Source organism: Eptesicus fuscus, chromosome 19, assembly GCF_027574615.1.
Source record: "Eptesicus fuscus isolate TK198812 chromosome 19, DD_ASM_mEF_20220401, whole genome shotgun sequence".
NCBI lineage: Eukaryota > Metazoa > Chordata > Mammalia > Chiroptera > Vespertilionidae > Eptesicus > Eptesicus fuscus.
This window is the reverse complement of record NC_072491.1, coordinates 31,096,059-31,112,495: the sequence shown is the minus strand read 5'-3', so window position 1 is coordinate 31,112,495 and position 16,437 is coordinate 31,096,059. Positions and strand designations below refer to the sequence as shown.

Here is a 16,437-nt window from a genome sequence, read left to right as displayed (position 1 = left end):
GGAAAAAAAATAGTTGAGTCATGTTCCGTTTAAGGAAGTGGTGTTTTTGTTTTAATTGAAAAGTACACATTTGAGTGTACTTGGCCAACTATTAGGAAATTCTCCCTCTTTTGGTCATTTTCTTACATCCTTTCTTATAATGCACAAACATAACTAAAAGTTAATGTTGCCCAAGTTATATTTAGATTAATGCAGTGACTATTTCCTGAACCTTTTAAAAGACATTCCACTTCCTTATTTTTAAGTCACTTGATGTATCCTATTCACCACGAGGAAAGTGATTTACAGAACTAAGCTGGTAACAGACAACAACATTAAAAAACAAAACACGTTTTTCACTGTCTACCCACAACCGCAAACAGAAAAACTTAAAGACGACAAATTTGAGTTTCAATCAATCACGTATACATATCTGAGATAAAGCGAACCGTCTGCAGCTGTTTCTCGATGTCGTTTTCCTTTTTAATCAGCTGTGTGTTTTTTCTTTGAAGCAAGTGAACGGTCCGAGTGTGGTAAGCCAAACGGACTGTCTGAGTAATGGACTTACATAATGGAAAAATAACAGTAAATGTGCATGCAGATCATACACACAGACGAGAGAAACCCCTAACCCCTTTCAATAGGACTGGCACGCATCAGCCGACTCGTGACTGAATAACCCGCTTGGAGAAAGGAACCACGTCCCCTCCTCACCAGGAAGTCCGGAACGAAGGCTCTGAGTCAGAGATCTCCAGGGATATTTCCCCGGACACACCCAGCTGGAAACCGGCTCCCTCTCCAACTTCGGAAAGCAGCGCCGAGCGCCCTCCCCGCCCGGCTGCGCCCACTCGGCAAACACCCCTCCTCCCGCCGGCCGCCGCCGAGAGCCCCGCGGAGGGCGGTTAAGCACAGACCCCGGGGCTGAGCCGGGCCGCGGGCTCCCGAGAAGGCAGGGCCCGCGCCTCTTCTCCTCCGAGAGGAACACAAAGGGTCGAAGGGAACCGGAATGAGACAGTCCCCGAGCTGCCTCGGTCCCCAACCCCGCCCCCCCGCCCGGCCGGGTTAGGACCCCCAAACCAGCAGGGACGCGGGCAGGCGGAGCGCGCAAACTTTCCCCCCGGACCCGCTGAGCGCACCGGGGGGCGCGGAGCCCAGCGCGGCGAGGGCGTCGCCGCCGCCACCTTCCGAAAACCGTTGCGACCTGGACGGCCTCCGCTAAGGGACCCGGGGTCCCCACGCCTCTGCTCACGTCCCCGCGCCCGGGACGCGGCGTGAGCGTCCCTTCTTCCCCGCCGGGGCTGCTTACCGAGGCCGCAGGAAACCGCTCGCCGCCGCCGCCTCCGTTCACTAGCACCGACTTCCCAGACCCGAGGGGAGAAAAGCCGCGCGCGCCGGAGAACCGCCCCCAAGGCGCGTCACGGCGCCGCCCCCGCCTTCCGCCAGCGCAGGCGCGCGGCGCCCGGTCATGTGACCCGTCCCCTTGGTAACGGGGCAGCTGGGTCGCAGGGGTGGATAGAGCCCCGTGCGGGGCTGCGCTGCTGTCCGGGGGTTGGGGAATGCCGAGCCTCCCCGCTGCCACCGTTTAAGCTCATCCCCGGCTCCACCCTGACCATCTTATAGTCTGTGCTCAAGGGCCAGGTGCCACTGGTTCACTGCTGTTGGGCTAGCTCAGGGTCACGTGGATTCCATCACATCCCATACAGAATCCCGAGAACCTATCTTCTGGCGATTTTCTCTGCCAGCCTTGGATGTCCACCATTGGGCTCAAAAACATTCCTCCCACCAACTGTTCTCAACTCCTGCCCTCTTTGCACTCTAACTTTTTTCCTTGGTTTTTATCACTCATTGTCCATCCTTGGCTGTTTGTGTAGTAGTGCTTAAAAGTAACAGCTGTGTCCTTATGCAAAAACTGAAAAACTATTTCTTGAGGGCTATGTTCCAGGCACTGTTCTAAGACCTTGATTTATATAGTCTAATTTGGTCCTAAACATCAATTTATATGACAGAGGTACATCCGCAGTAGCATACAAAGAAACAGGCACAGTTTACCTAAGTTACTTAGTGTTAGGGAAAGCCCCAAAGGTCTAAATTCAGGACTGATTCCAAAGAACTGACAGGTAGCTTTATTAAAATCCATGAGCTTTAATACATGGGTGAAGCAGCTGCCCGCCCCGTGGTGGCCGGTGGATGGGTAGTAGAAGATGTAAGGAAGTAAGCAGAGATTGAGATGATGTGGCCATGAGCCAAAGGAAGCTGGCAGGCTCTAGAACAGGGCTGGCAGGGATGGGGAACCTTTTTTCTGTCAAGGGCCATTTGGATATTTGTAACATCATTCAATTGATATAACTCAATATAAATTTATGTTGCTATGAAAAAAGCTCCTAGATTTATTGAATTTCCACTCCCACCTGCGGTTGTCTTGGCAGGGCCAGACCAAATGATTTCTCGGGCCTAATAGGTCAGGAGGGCCAGATGTTCCATGCCCCTGCTCTAGAACTTGGAAAAGATAAGAAACATTCTCTTCTGGAAACTCCAAAAGGAACCAGTCCTGTCAAGATCTTGATCTGCAGAATCACCTTGATGTGTCCCTCACCTATGTCTGCAGAAAACTGTAGACTAACTCCCTAGCGAATGGAGTATGAGTGGAAATCTATACACGGCGATCCCTTTCTTCTATCTGTTCATTGGCTTAAAGTTGCAGTCATCCCTTGCACCTGCAAAGGCAGCAGATTGAATGATACCTCTCTAGGAAATTCAAGTGAAAAAAACCTGAGGATTCTGACAGTTGACCTAATCACTTTATAATGAAGTCCTCCACTTAACATGCCCCATCTTTGTTTTTAGTCCCCGCTTAAAAATGAGCAGATACTGAAGATTCCCAACAATTCGAAGAAGTTTCTAGTATGAAGAAATAAACAGGAAAAAAAAGGAAACAGTGACAAAAATATTTAAAAATCCAGTATTAATCTTTTTTAGAGATGAACAAGGTATTGCATTCATAAAAGAGGAACAGGGTGATAGTTTTAAGCAATATTCAAAATATTACATTGTAAAAATGAGATCTTTGATATTTAAAAGTATTATGACAAAGGTATAAGTAATTTCTAGGTCTAGAAGATAAACTCAATGATATCTTCCAGAAAGGAGAACTAAAATTACAAAAAGATAGTAAATAAATAAAAATTTTTTAAAAATGCTTGAGCCCTAACTGGTTTGGCTCAGTGGATAGAACGTCGACATGCGGACTAAAGGGTCCCAGGTTCGATTCTGGTCAAGGGCATGTACCTTGGTTGCGGGCACATCCCCAGTAGGGGGTGTGCAGGAAGCAGCTGATCGATGTTTCTCACTCATCGATGTTTCTAACTCTCTATCCCTCTCCCTTCCTCTCTGTAAAAAAAATCAATATATTTTTAAAAATGCTTGAAGCTGCAGGACAATGGAGCAGTGCCTTCAAAATTATAAGGGAAAATTATTTCTAACCAGGAAGTCTATACTGAGCCAACATATAACATTCAATTGTGATAGAATGAAGATATTTTTATATATACAAGGAGTCAAATCATTTCTCTCTCATGCTCCCTTTGTCAGGAAGTAAATGGCCAGTAAATGTGTACTTTCATCACAAAAACAAAAATATAGGCAACTCTCTAGGGAGCATGTCCATGCCTACCCCATCCCTCCCCTCAGGTGCATTTTCCTTGCGACTCTCTCCTAAACTCCAAGGGCCTTCCTTTTGCCTCTGTAACTTGCTTCCTAAGCCTATTTACTCTACAGCTTGCTTCCACCTCTGTTACTTTCTAAATAAGCTTTCTTTTATAGTTCGAAAGATAAAAAAAAGAACACAACAAGAAAAAGGAAAGGGGGACGAGAAGGATCCCACAACAGAGGCGTCAGCACTAGAGAGGCAAAAAGAGTGAAAGGATGATGTTGAAGGAAGAACCTGGGATGACAACTACACAAAAGGCCTAGAAAGCAGCAGTTCCACTTGAAATTGGAGAGCTTTAGGAGGAATGTCTCCAAGAAAAGTAATATATTTGAACATAAAGGGGAATTCCTGCTTTTGGGGGTGGGGAGATGAATTAATGATAAGAAATTAGAGTAAAAAGCAGTAAAAAGAAAAAAAATGAAGCAAATTGACCAAGAACAAAAATGTAATCATATCACTCTACATGACTTATCTTTGAATAATACTTATGCAGGCATAATGAGATCAACATGTTATTAGTTTAGGCCCAAACTATGATCATAATTTAGCTGCAGATGCTAATTAGTTATTTTTCAGAACATATTACTTTCTTTGGGGTTTTCAGTGGTCTGATACAAAAACAGATCCAAAATATAAATACACTGTAAAATTACCATGGTAGGTTATGCTTAACCAAAGGTTATATTGATTCTCTTTTTATTAGAGAATTAAATATTAAAATCTCTTTAATATTCCATGCTATAAGAAAAGTACAGTGCTCTTATTTAAAAGGATCTATTCCTTGGATCTGTTCCTGGTTTATAATGTTGTTTATGGGTAGGAGTAAAGATGAGAATAATTACATTTTTATTCCATTTTCAGAACTGGGAAATTTGTCTTATTTAAGGCTCCTAAAATAATAAATAGTGACTAGTACTATTGTAATTAGCACTGTTATTTCTAAAGATTTAATTTTACCATAAAACAAAAAACTGTCGATCATTTGCAAGTCACATTATTGAATTATGTAACTTCCTCTTCCTTTTAAAAATCTCAGCCACATTGTAAACCAGACTGCCCTAAACTTATGTTAGCCTTTATTCCGGAACACAGTTCTCTCCTCAGGGTTTCATATCAACAAGATTATGAGCAATGTTTTGTTAAACAATGAAGTCACCACTTAAAACACTCCACAGCTAACTTTCCTAGAACCAATTTGTTTATGCAATTCTAGAGAATCTCACTTAAAAGAGAACAGGTTTCTGAAAAGAAATATATGTTACTACAGATTATATTTTGTCAATTCAATCACTTTTTAAATGCACTTTTTAAATAGGTGCTTCCTATTTAAAAAGAACATTGAAATAAGTCATTTTGTAATGCCTTAACACTTGTGAAAGTAAATAATTATTCCTTAGTAAATATCAGTTTTTCAGTTTGGATATGTGTAGCTGATTATTTTATAATAGAAAAATCCTGTGTAATAATAATAGTTTCTGTTTCTAAATGATCATTTCCCCCAGGTATTTACAGTGTTTACAAAGCTATTTTTAAAGTTCTTTCAACATAGATGAGTTTGCCATAGGGAAGTAGTCATCTATACCAAAAATTCCATCACAATCACAAGCCACACTTTTGACAGGTGGTAAAAATATGGTTGGTTGACATACCAATGGTTAGCTTGTAGATATAAGTTAAATTAATTTATAGTATGGCATTTGGCTCCCCTTTCAAAGGTGTGTGTTGAATTCTGCTCTCTTAAAAAATTAAAATAAATTTGACCATAGTTAGAAAATCCTTCCTTCCACAAAATAGGAATATTGTGTGAGCTTATCAAAAATTCTTCACGCAAAGGTAAAGTGACTTGTGACTTAAAAAATAAAGGGGAGTTTCAACTGTCAATTGGGTCACTTATTTTGTTTCAAGGCTCTATTTTCTCCCTTTTTCGCACTGGCCATCATCCTATATAATAAAAGGGTAATATGCAAATCGACTGAATAGTGGAACGGCAGGTCACTATGACACACACTGACCACCGGGGGGCAGATGCTCAATGCAGGAGCTGCCCCCCGGTGGTCAGCGCACTCCCACAGGGGGAGCGCTGCTTAGCTACAAGCTGGGATGATGGCTGGTGAGTGCAATGGTGGTGGTGGGAGCCTCTCCCGCCTCCTAGGCAGTGCTAAGGATGTCCAACTAAGCCGTCAGTTGGACATCCCCCAAAGGCTCCCAGACTGATAAAGGGCGCAGGCCAGGCTGAGGGGAACCCCCCCTCCCCGGGGATCTCCCCCCACCCCCCAGCGCACAAATGTCATGAACCGGCCTCTAGTGATAAATAATATTTGTGTGGACCCTGAGAAAAAAGATACCTTCTAAGGAGAGCTCCTGATGGCTAACTGGGCTGAAATTAAAGCAAAACAAAAAACCCAGTGCCTAGCAGCCATTTCTTTACAGGGGCCTCTCAGGCAAACTGCACTTTCCCTACCTGCACGGTCTTTCTGTAATCTGAACCAGCCCTTATAATGGAGCTCCTGGAATCCTATTTTAACCAATAGGACTGAGGCTTTCCCCATCCAATTGGAGCTGCCATAGCTATATCACCATCAGCTTCTTAACCATCCAGTCAGAGCAGTTTCATTTTGACCAAGCAGGATAGTGCCTTTTGGACCAATCAAATGCAAGGATTTGGATTTGGAGTCCTTATTTGCATGAGGACAAACCAATCAGGAAACAGGGCAGGGACTTCTGTCTGTATAAGTCAGCTCTCTTCTGGCTTTGAGTGCAATTTCCCTTTCCAGGGAACACTAAAGACTGTGTTTCCCCTGCTGTTGCTAAAATACGAAAGATTTTTCACAGGAGCAGAGCAGAGCAGACTAGACCAGATCAGACCAAACTAGATCTGGGCAGAGCAGACCTGTCTAGCCAGAGAGGGGCTGGCCCAAGGGCCACCTGGCCCCAGGGCCTCTTCACAGCTGTGTGGTATCACAATTGAGCTGTTTGCACTGAATGAAGTTTCCTTCTTCACCATATCCCAAATTGGGGATTCCCACTGGTGTTGAGTTGATGCCAACACTTTCATGGACACTTACAAGGACAGAAATTTAAATATATGTTAGCTTACTCCATGCAATATCCCTCCAACAGAAAATATAAAGAGGTGATTGATAATATACAAGAATTTACTATAGTACAGTTGAAATAGCTATGTTTGTAAAAGGGTACAGCTCTTTCTACATCAGGGTTCAAAATGATCACCATAGGAACACTAACTAGAATATTCTGTGGCCACTTACATTAATGTTTAATACTATCTAGAATATTTAAGAGCATCTGGGTCCTGTTAAGAAAGTAAAATCATTGACCTCTCTGAATACATGCACATTTCACAGGAGAAGCACAACACTGACATGTGGGTTGCCCTGGGTTCCAGAATTCATTGGCTGGTGTTTCTTACCACACAGGACAGTACTCTTTCAGTATGTTAAAAACTGTATTTGCTTTTAACTGTAGAACTCTATTTGGGATTCCTCTCTAAGATGTGAATACACACACCCTTAAAAAGAATGCCAAAGGCTCTGTTCCAAATTACACATGGCCAAACATGTTCCAGATGTTCATATCAGTTGTATTTACACAGCCAGGAAAATGCATAATTTCTGAATTGCATTCATATGGAAAGTTATTGTAGTTTCTTTCATTCGTTTAGTGTCTTTTGTGTGGATAATGGGCTGATTACATTAATTTGACCTGTGGGTCCCACCCTCATCCTTCAGCTCTTGTTTTTGTCCTTACCGTGTAATATTACATGTAAACAGAAATGGTCTTTTTTGTGCTAAACATTACTTCATCTTACAGAAACTTCCTGAATGCTGGGGCTATACTTCAAATGGTCTTTAATGCCTGGCACAATGCCTGAGGAACAGAAAAACTTTCTAGAATTCCCCTATTTTTCTGTTTCTAGGACCCACCTTGTTTTTCACATTTTAACTATTCAGAACTGAAGATCTCTGTCATAATCAATGTTAATAGACTATTTCAGCTGCCAGGCCAAAGAGTAAGAGGAGACAGCTTTCTTTGCCTGCTCACCTGTCCTCTTCAGCCATGCTCAAAGGTACCCCTTGAACAGATTGTCACCTACTTTCATTATTTGCATTTATAGCACTTCCAACTGTTATATTTTTCCCCATAGTTTTCTTTCTCTTAAATATATTTTTATTGATTTCAGAGAGGAAGGGAGAGAGAGAAAAAGAGAGATAACAACATCAATGATGAGAATCATTGGTTGGCTGCCTCCTTCTACTGGGGATTGAGACAGAAACCCCTGCATGTGTCCTGACTGTGACCACACTGAACCACACTGGCTGGGCTTCATTTTTAACTTAAGTTAGGATTCCTGTTGTCCCTGAAAATGCCTTCAAAAAGGATTGCACAATGAAGTAACTCAAAACCACTAGGTACAAAGCCAGGAGCCTATAAAATTGAAGACAACAAAACAAAGGCCAGAAGGAGGCGGGGTTTCCTTATCTCACTCTGCAGGTATTTTAGGTCTAGTTTCCTCTGAGAATTGGCCTCTTCTCCAGTGATTGACTCTATGAAGGCCCACCCTCTATAAGGAAGACCTATATCACAACAAACCTAACATCTGTTAAACGGCTGTGTAAAATGAGCAAGGGAATCTTTCAGGTGCGAGATCTAGGCTGGACATAGGAAACTGGGAGAAATACACTGAGTGGCCAGATTATTATGATCTATGAGTGCATAATAATCTGGCCACTCAGTATATATATTAGAGGCCTGGTGCATGAATTCATGCATGGGTGGGGTCCAGCCAGCCTGGCCAGGGGGAGGGGACATGGGCGGTTGGCCAGCCTGCCTGCTGGTCAAACTCCTGGTCGAGGAGACAATTTGCATATTAGCCTTTTATTATATAGGATATACACTAAGTGGCCAGATTATTATACATTCAGAGATCATAATAATCTGGCCACTCAGTGTAGGTATGCTGTTGTTATCTGAAGCCAAAGGTCTGGGTAAGGATACTCAGGAAGAACAGCATGGATGACCAGAATTTATCCGTGAGAGGGGCAGAGATGGGGCTTCCTGACCAGGATTTTGGGAGACAGAGCTATGCCACGGCACAAAAGCAGGAAGCACTCCATGTGCTTAGTATAAGTGAATCTCTGACGAAAACTACAGATTTATTACTGGAACTCTTGAAAAGTAACAGGATGACATCCATTTTTTAATTCTAAGAGCCAAGGTAGGATGTGTAATCCACTCTACGTAGTGGGAGGTGCAAGCACTGTCATAGCTATTGTTTCTCAAATCCAGTTAGAACTGGCTCTCTCTGGTTATGGTCTTATAGCTAACTCTTCCTGGTGTCTCCAAAAGATGTGTAAAATACCTTTGGATGTAACTCAAGCATATCCCCTCACTTCCATTTCCCCGGGAACCTCCCTCTCAGAGCTTCATCTGAGCAATTTGCTCTTCGGCAGCCACAGAGCTGTTTTCCAGGACTTTTCATCGTCTTCATCCTCCTCCTCACTCCACCTTTCTAGGCTGAATCCCTGACTCCTGCATCGCCTCCTTAACTCGCTCCTTTTGGAAAAGCACATCCTCTAGTAGCTTCCCGAGAAAAGGATCATGAAAGGTAAAAATGCTTAAAGCTTTGCATTTTTCAAGATTTTATTCTAGATGATAAAAGAAAGTAAAATTTCAGAGAAAGGAAACCAGAAAGCCAATCTTGACTGAAGAATTGGTTAAGATGTGAAAGAGAAATATTTTCTTAGTCATCGTTTGCTCTGATGGAATTATTGTTTTCTTAGTGCAGTTTTTTTTATAAAATCGTACATGCATTCATTTAAAGCTTTGCACTCTACAAAAGCATACACTAAACATAACAAGACATATGGGATAAATAGAGTTGGGGCACACCACACTGCTCAACTTTATAATATGAGCACCAACAAAAGCAATAAACATCTATTTAAAACACACACACAAATACATACACAAAATGGCTGTTTTCTCCACTAGCAGCCTCTGACATTGGGTTTGCACTTTCTCCTTTGAGACCTAAGGGCATTACATCCAAAATTCCAAATTTATCAAAATTAAAAACCTGAATCAGAAACTTTCATCATTTTTTTTAAATACAGAGGGAAATATTTTTGCAACACCCTCATCTGTCTTCACAGCTTCATCAGATAGCTTAATGTCATAAATGCATAGCACTTCTTGAAACCACGAACCCGGCCCTTGCTTTCTCTAATGGAAGTAAGCTCTGTAGGATCTCTTTCTTAAGGTGTTTATATATTGCTAAGGCTTGTTCTTTAATTGTGGAGAAGGTTTGCTCCTGATTTCTTGGAAATCACATGCTGGGGAAAATTGTGTATGAATCAATACAACTTCAGCATTATTACCCTGATATTATTTCCCATTTACCAGTTGTGTGTGAGCTCATTCACATTGCTGAAACATGTGATAACAGAACAGACCTTCAGTTTTGTTATTTGAAAGACTTTAGGGAATACACCACCCCTAGAATCCTACCACCCTTTGGGTTTACTCTTTCCCCTCATTTCCTCAATCCTCTCTCCATGTTTCTTTCTTTTCCTGTACAAGCAAGGAAAATATGCTTGGTTTAGTTAAGATTATGCTCTGTTGCACACAGAAATCTAAAATAGAGTGGCTTAAATATAATAGATGTTGATTTTTCTCGCATAAAAGAAATCCAGAAGTAAGACCACCTCACGATGTGAAATTGCTGCTCTGCTCCAGCCATCACATCCACATCCCAGACAGCAGGAAGGAGGAGGAGCAGATGGGTGAAAAGGCACAAGCCCTCCTCTCATGAAGCCTTCTTAGAAGCTTCAGAGAACACTTACATTCTATCTCATTGGGCAGACCTAGTTGCAGAAGGCTCTAAGAAATATTGTTCTGTAGACAAGCACATTTCCCCAAGTTCTGTTATTAAAGAAGAAAGAATGGATATTGTGAGGCCATCAGCATTATTTGCCACAGTATTATTTCAAAATATTTAATATATATTGAGTACTTTAATAGGTTAGAAACTGAGTCAATGATAAGTAAAACTTGATTTCTACCATTAAAGATGCAATGACAGACCCGGCCGGTGTTGCTCAGTGGTTCGAACCAGGAGGTCACAGTTCGATTCCCAGTTGGGGCACATGCCTGGCTCAATCCCTAGTGTGGGGTTTGCAGGAGGCAGCCAATCAATGATTCGCTCTCATCATTAACGTTTCTATCTCTCTCTCCCTCCCCCTACCTCTCTGAAATCAATTAAAAATAATTTTTTTTAAAAAGACACATGACAATATAATGTGTAAAGTTAAATTAGGAATTCATGGTAAGTCACAGAACATGGGGTCAAGCCCAGTTATGGAAGGGTGCCCTACCTGGAGTGCACCACCAAAAATTACATTTATTTTTCCTTTTTACAGCAATATTGCCACTTGCTTCACAGTCACACCTGGGGACAGAAAAAGCACAAGAATGTTCAGGACCCTATTGTAAGTTCTTCTCATCAACAAGATATAAGTACCCAAAGGAACCACTTAATCCAAACACCACACAGAAAGACAAGTACAAAATCCCAATTGTCCACCAGTGGATTCTAGTTTTAAAACATCATTGCTATACATGATGGCACTATTAAAAACTGGTTCTAACTGACAACACCACAGACTGACAGAAATGTGGAAAAACAGAAACCCTCATTCATTGTTGATGAGAATGCAAAATGGTACAATCACTTTGGAAGAGCATTTGTCAATTTATTACAAAGCTAAATATAGTCCACCATGTTACTCATTAGGCCTGCTCCTATGTATTTTCCCAAGTGAATTAAAAACTTGTGTTCACACAAAAACTGGTACACAAATGTTTATAGCAGTTTTATTCATAATTGCCTAAAATTGGAAACAACCGAGATGTCTGTCAATAAGTGAATGCATAAATGAGTTGTGGTACATCTGTATTCTTAGTCAGGTTCTTCAGAAAAACACAACCACTTGTGTATTATTGAGAACCGGAGGAGTTGACGGTCCAGAAAAAACTGATGTCCCAGCTTAGAGACCCTCAGGCGGAAAAAGTGAATTCTAGCTCAGCCTTTTGTTTTATTCTGACATTTATGGATCAGACCATTGGGAAAGGTTACCTGCTTTACTCAGTCTATTGATTCAAATTTTATCTATAAACACTCTCACAGACACACCCAGGATTATGTTTAACTAAGTATCTGATACCTGGTGGTCCAGTCAACTGACCACACAATGAACCTTCACAACATCCACACAATAGAATATCCTTCAGCAATTAAGAGAAGTGAGCTATTAAACCATGCAAAGACATGGAGAAACCTTAAGTGCATATTGTAAGTGAAGGAAGCCAATCTGAAAAGGCAACTCTCACATTCTAAAAAACGAAAGCCTATAGAGGCAGTAGGAGGATCAGTGTTTGCCAGGGATTTGTAGGGGAGGCAGTAGTGACGAGGTGGAACAGGAGCAGGGGGGATTTTTACGGCAATGAAACTACTCCAACTGATTCTGTAATGCTGGATATTGTACATTCATCAAAACTCATAGAATGGTGCAATACAAAGGGTGAATCCCAATGAAAGCTAAGAACATTAGTTAATAATGTTAACCTAAAAATAAAAGGCCAAAGGAAGAGGCAACACGTATTTATTGGAGATTAAAAAAAAAAAAATGGCGAAGCACTGATTCAGGCAGAAACTCAGTTTTGCAGTTAGGAGGTGAAGGCAGAGGTATATTTATGAGAAAAGGAAGGGGGATAATTATGTGAATAGAAGAAAGGAATGTCTATGAGTTTAGATAAAGTAACACAGTGATGCCAATTCTAAAGAATGTTTTACATTTTCAGTCCCATAGTCATATCTGCTTTTCTGTTAGCTTTGCAAATAGTTTGGAATACTATGCTGCTTTAGGCCCACTCCAAAGATTATTTTGTCCCGTTTTAACATTCCAAAGGTCTGAAGTGTAACACATGCAAAGTAGCTGTCTGGGATGGCAGTTCCTATTCCATTCTAAAGTGGCTTGGCTGGCCCAGCTGGTGTGGGCTCCGTGGTTGAGTGTATAACCACGAACCAGGTTTTGATGTGAGAGACTGAGTTCTGTTTCTTTAAGTTGGATTTATACAGTGCTTTCTAGAATTCTAGGTCATGGTTCTGTGAACCCTGAGGAGAAATTTATCTGCTGAGATGGAATTCCCATGTGATCGACCAAGGGCTCAGATTTTATTAATAAAAGATTCTAGCAGCATTTGCTGACAGAGGCACCTCTGTGTGCCAGGAAGAACCTCAGATTGAGGTTCCTGCACTGTAACCCACTTATTCAGCATTTGAGTGAATCACCCCCGGAAAACCTCGGTTTCCTCCTTCTGCCAATGGACTGAGACCTGCCCTGTCCAAACAGAGCTACACAAACTGTATCCTTGTTTGCGTCAATCAGAACTGCATCATTTGGACTCACAATTTGGAAACCTCATCTGCATGAAATTGGGAACTTTGGTGGGAACTTTCTCGATAAAAAAAGGCCTCCCTTTTGTCTCCGTGGAAGATAATTTAGGTTGCTACCTAAATCTGTGTCTCCAAGGCTGCAGCTCATTTTGCTCAGATAAATGCCTTTTATTCTTTAAAACTCTAAAATTAATGTTGGTTTACAGCTCCCTCAGTTAGAGTTGGTTGCTTCCTCCAATTTAACTACAGAAGTGTCAGTGCACAAGGTTGTCCACTAGACGGTGATATGAGCCTAGCTTCTTACCATGAGACCGAAACAGATTCTAGCCCAAATGTATTGGTACATTAGGGACAAAAATGAAAAAAACTCCAAAACAACCAAAATTTAACTAATTTTTATATTACCTTTTGGTTTGTGCTATGGTTGAAACATATTTAATATTTTCTAAAAATGCACATTAATAGAAAAAAAGCATTATTGCTAGATATTCTAAAACAATAAAAGAATCAATCCATCAAGAAATTATAACAATTATAAATATATAGGCCCCTAACAAAAGAGTCCTAAAATACATGAAGCAAAACTTACAGAATTTAAGGGAGAAATAGGCAATTCAACAACAATAATTAGGAGATTCAATATCTAACTTTCAATAACATACAGAATAACTAGACAAAAGGCCAACAGGAAACTAGAAGACTTGAACAACATTATAAACAAACTAGACTTAATAGACATATATAGGACACTCCATACAAAGCAGCAGAATACAAAGTCTCAAGTATACGTGGAATATTCTCTAGGACAAATATATGTTAGACCATAAAACAAGCCTCAATACATTTAAAACAATGAAATCATACAAAGTGTGCTCTCTAATCATGATGGAATGAGTTCAATAACAAAAAATATTTTGGAAATTTACAAATATGTGGAAATTAAATAGCACACTTTTAAAATTTATTTTTATTTTTTAATATTTTTATTGACTTCAGAGAAGAAGGGAGAGGGAGGGAGAGACAGAAACATCAATGATGAGAGAAAAATCATTGATTGGCTGCCTCCTGCACACTCCATGCTGGGGATCGAGCCTGCAACCTGGGACCCTTCAGTCCACAGGCCAATGCTCTATCCACTGAGCCAAACCAGCTAGGACAAATACACTTTTAAATAACCATTGGATCAAAGAAGAAAACAAAGAGTAAAGTAGAAAATATTTTGAGATGAATGAAATAAAAAACATACCAAAAATTAATGCTTTAAAATCAATGCTTAGAAGGAAACATAACTACCTATATTAAAAAAAGAAAGATCTCAATCTGAAACCGGTTTGGCTCAGTGGATAGAGCGTCGGCCTGCGGACTCAAGTGTCCCAGGTTCGATTCCAGTCAAGGGCATTTTTGTACCTTGGTTGCGGGCACATCTCCAGTAGGGGGTGTGCAAGAGGCAGCTGATCGATGTTTCTAACTCTCTACCCCTCTCTCTTCTCTCTGCAAAAAAATCAATAAAATATATTTTTTAAAAAAAGAAAGATCTCAAATTAATAACTTAACCTTTCACCTTAAAAGCCTAGAAAAAAATATACAAGAGCAAGATAAATCCAAATCAAGCAATAACAAATAATAAAAACCAGAGGAGAAATAAATGAAATAGAGAATAGAAAAACAAATTGAGCCCAGCTGGCATGGCTCAGTGTTTGAGCGTCAACCTATGCACCAGGAGATCAGGGTTCCATTCCCGGTCAGGGCACATGACTGGGTTGTGCATTTGATCCCCACTGTGGGGTATGCAGGAGGCAGCAGATCTATGATTCTGTTTCATCATTGATGTTTCCATCTTTCTCTCTCTCTCTCCCTTCCTCTCTGAAATCAATAAAAATATATTTAAAAAAAAAACAAAACAAAAAGATACAATCAACAAAACCAAAAGTTGGTTCCTCGAATAGATCAACAAAATTGACAAGCCTTTAGAGACTGACCAAAAGAGAGAAGAGAGAGAGAAATACAGAGAGAGAAAATTTAATTACTAAAATAAACAATAAAAGAGGGGACATTACTACCACATTAAATAAATAAAAAGGGGAAAAGAAATAAGTCAATGCTAAGAGCAATTGTATGCAAACAAATCAGATAACCCAGATGAAATGTACACAAGTCAGAAAGACACAAAATATCAAAACTGACTTGAGAAGAAATAATATATCTGAATATACCTATAACAAAAAAAATATTGAAGTTGAAATTTTGAAAAATTTTTACAAAGAAAAGCTCAGAACCAGATAGCTTCACTGGTTAATTCTACTACCAAGAAAGAGCAATACTTCACCATTTCTCCAAATATTAGAAAAGGAGGGATCACTTTCCAACTCACTACGGACCCACTGGTATCTGTTACCAAAATCTGATAAAGATATTACAAGTAAAATAAACTACAGACCAATATTTTTAAGAATATAGATGCAAAAATTCTCAACAAATACTAGCAAATTGAATATAGCAATACACACAAAAAGCACTGCACACCATTACCAAATATGGTTCAATATACAAAAATCAAGCAATGAAATATGCCATATGAATACAATAAGGACAAAAACCACATGATTACCTCATAGATGCAGAAAAACTATTTAGCAAAAGCCCAATACCCTTTTATGATAAACACACACACACACACACACACACACACACACACACACACAAAATACACACACAACAACAAACAAACAAACAAAAAACCCCTAGAAATAAAAGGACACTGCCTTAACATGATAGAGGTATCTATAAAAAAACCCACAGCTAACATCATACTTAATGGTGAAAGACTAAGTCTCCCTCCCCCACCCCCTGCCCCCAAGATCAGGAACAAGACAAGGCCATCTGCTCTTGCCACTTCTACTCAACATTGTATTGGAAGTTATATCCAGGGCAGTTGGGCAAGAAAAGGAAATAAAAAATATACATATTTGAAAGGAAAACTATTTCTATTTTCAGGAGATATGATCTTGTATATGTTGACATTTTTAAAGAATACACATGTACACAAAACCCTCTTAGAGCTATAAAAAAGTTGAGCAAAGTTATAGAATGCAAAAGTCAACATCCAAAAATCAGTTTATTTCTATACACTAGTAATGAGAAATCTGTAAATGAAATTAAGAAAACAGAGACTGATATTAATAATTATGATCATAAATTACACAAAAATGGTTTGTGTCCTCTGTTTAAGGAGGCAAAAAAAAAAAAGCATGAAATAAATCTATGGGTTCTATGGCCA

The 16,437-nt window shown here is 40.2% G+C and overlaps 1 protein-coding gene and 1 long non-coding RNA gene across 2 annotated transcripts in view; one reads left to right on the top strand and one right to left on the bottom strand.

Moving 5' to 3' along the window:
• SDCBP (syndecan binding protein) overlaps window positions 1–1,365 on the bottom strand; it is a 32,933-nt gene extending 31,568 nt beyond the window's left edge. The window contains exon 1 of the mRNA XM_008143314.3: window positions 1,286–1,365. The gene's annotated coding sequence lies outside the window, so the exon portion shown is untranslated. The remainder of the gene's footprint in view (window positions 1–1,285) is intronic.
• Window positions 1,366–3,815: 2,450 nt separating this feature from the next.
• On the top strand, window positions 3,816–11,494 carry LOC129147251 (uncharacterized). Its single transcript, XR_008554622.1, has 3 exons — window positions 3,816–4,004; window positions 9,220–9,311; window positions 11,125–11,494. It is a non-coding gene; the product is annotated as an uncharacterized LOC129147251 (long non-coding RNA).
• Window positions 11,495–16,437: the final 4,943 nt, after the last annotated feature.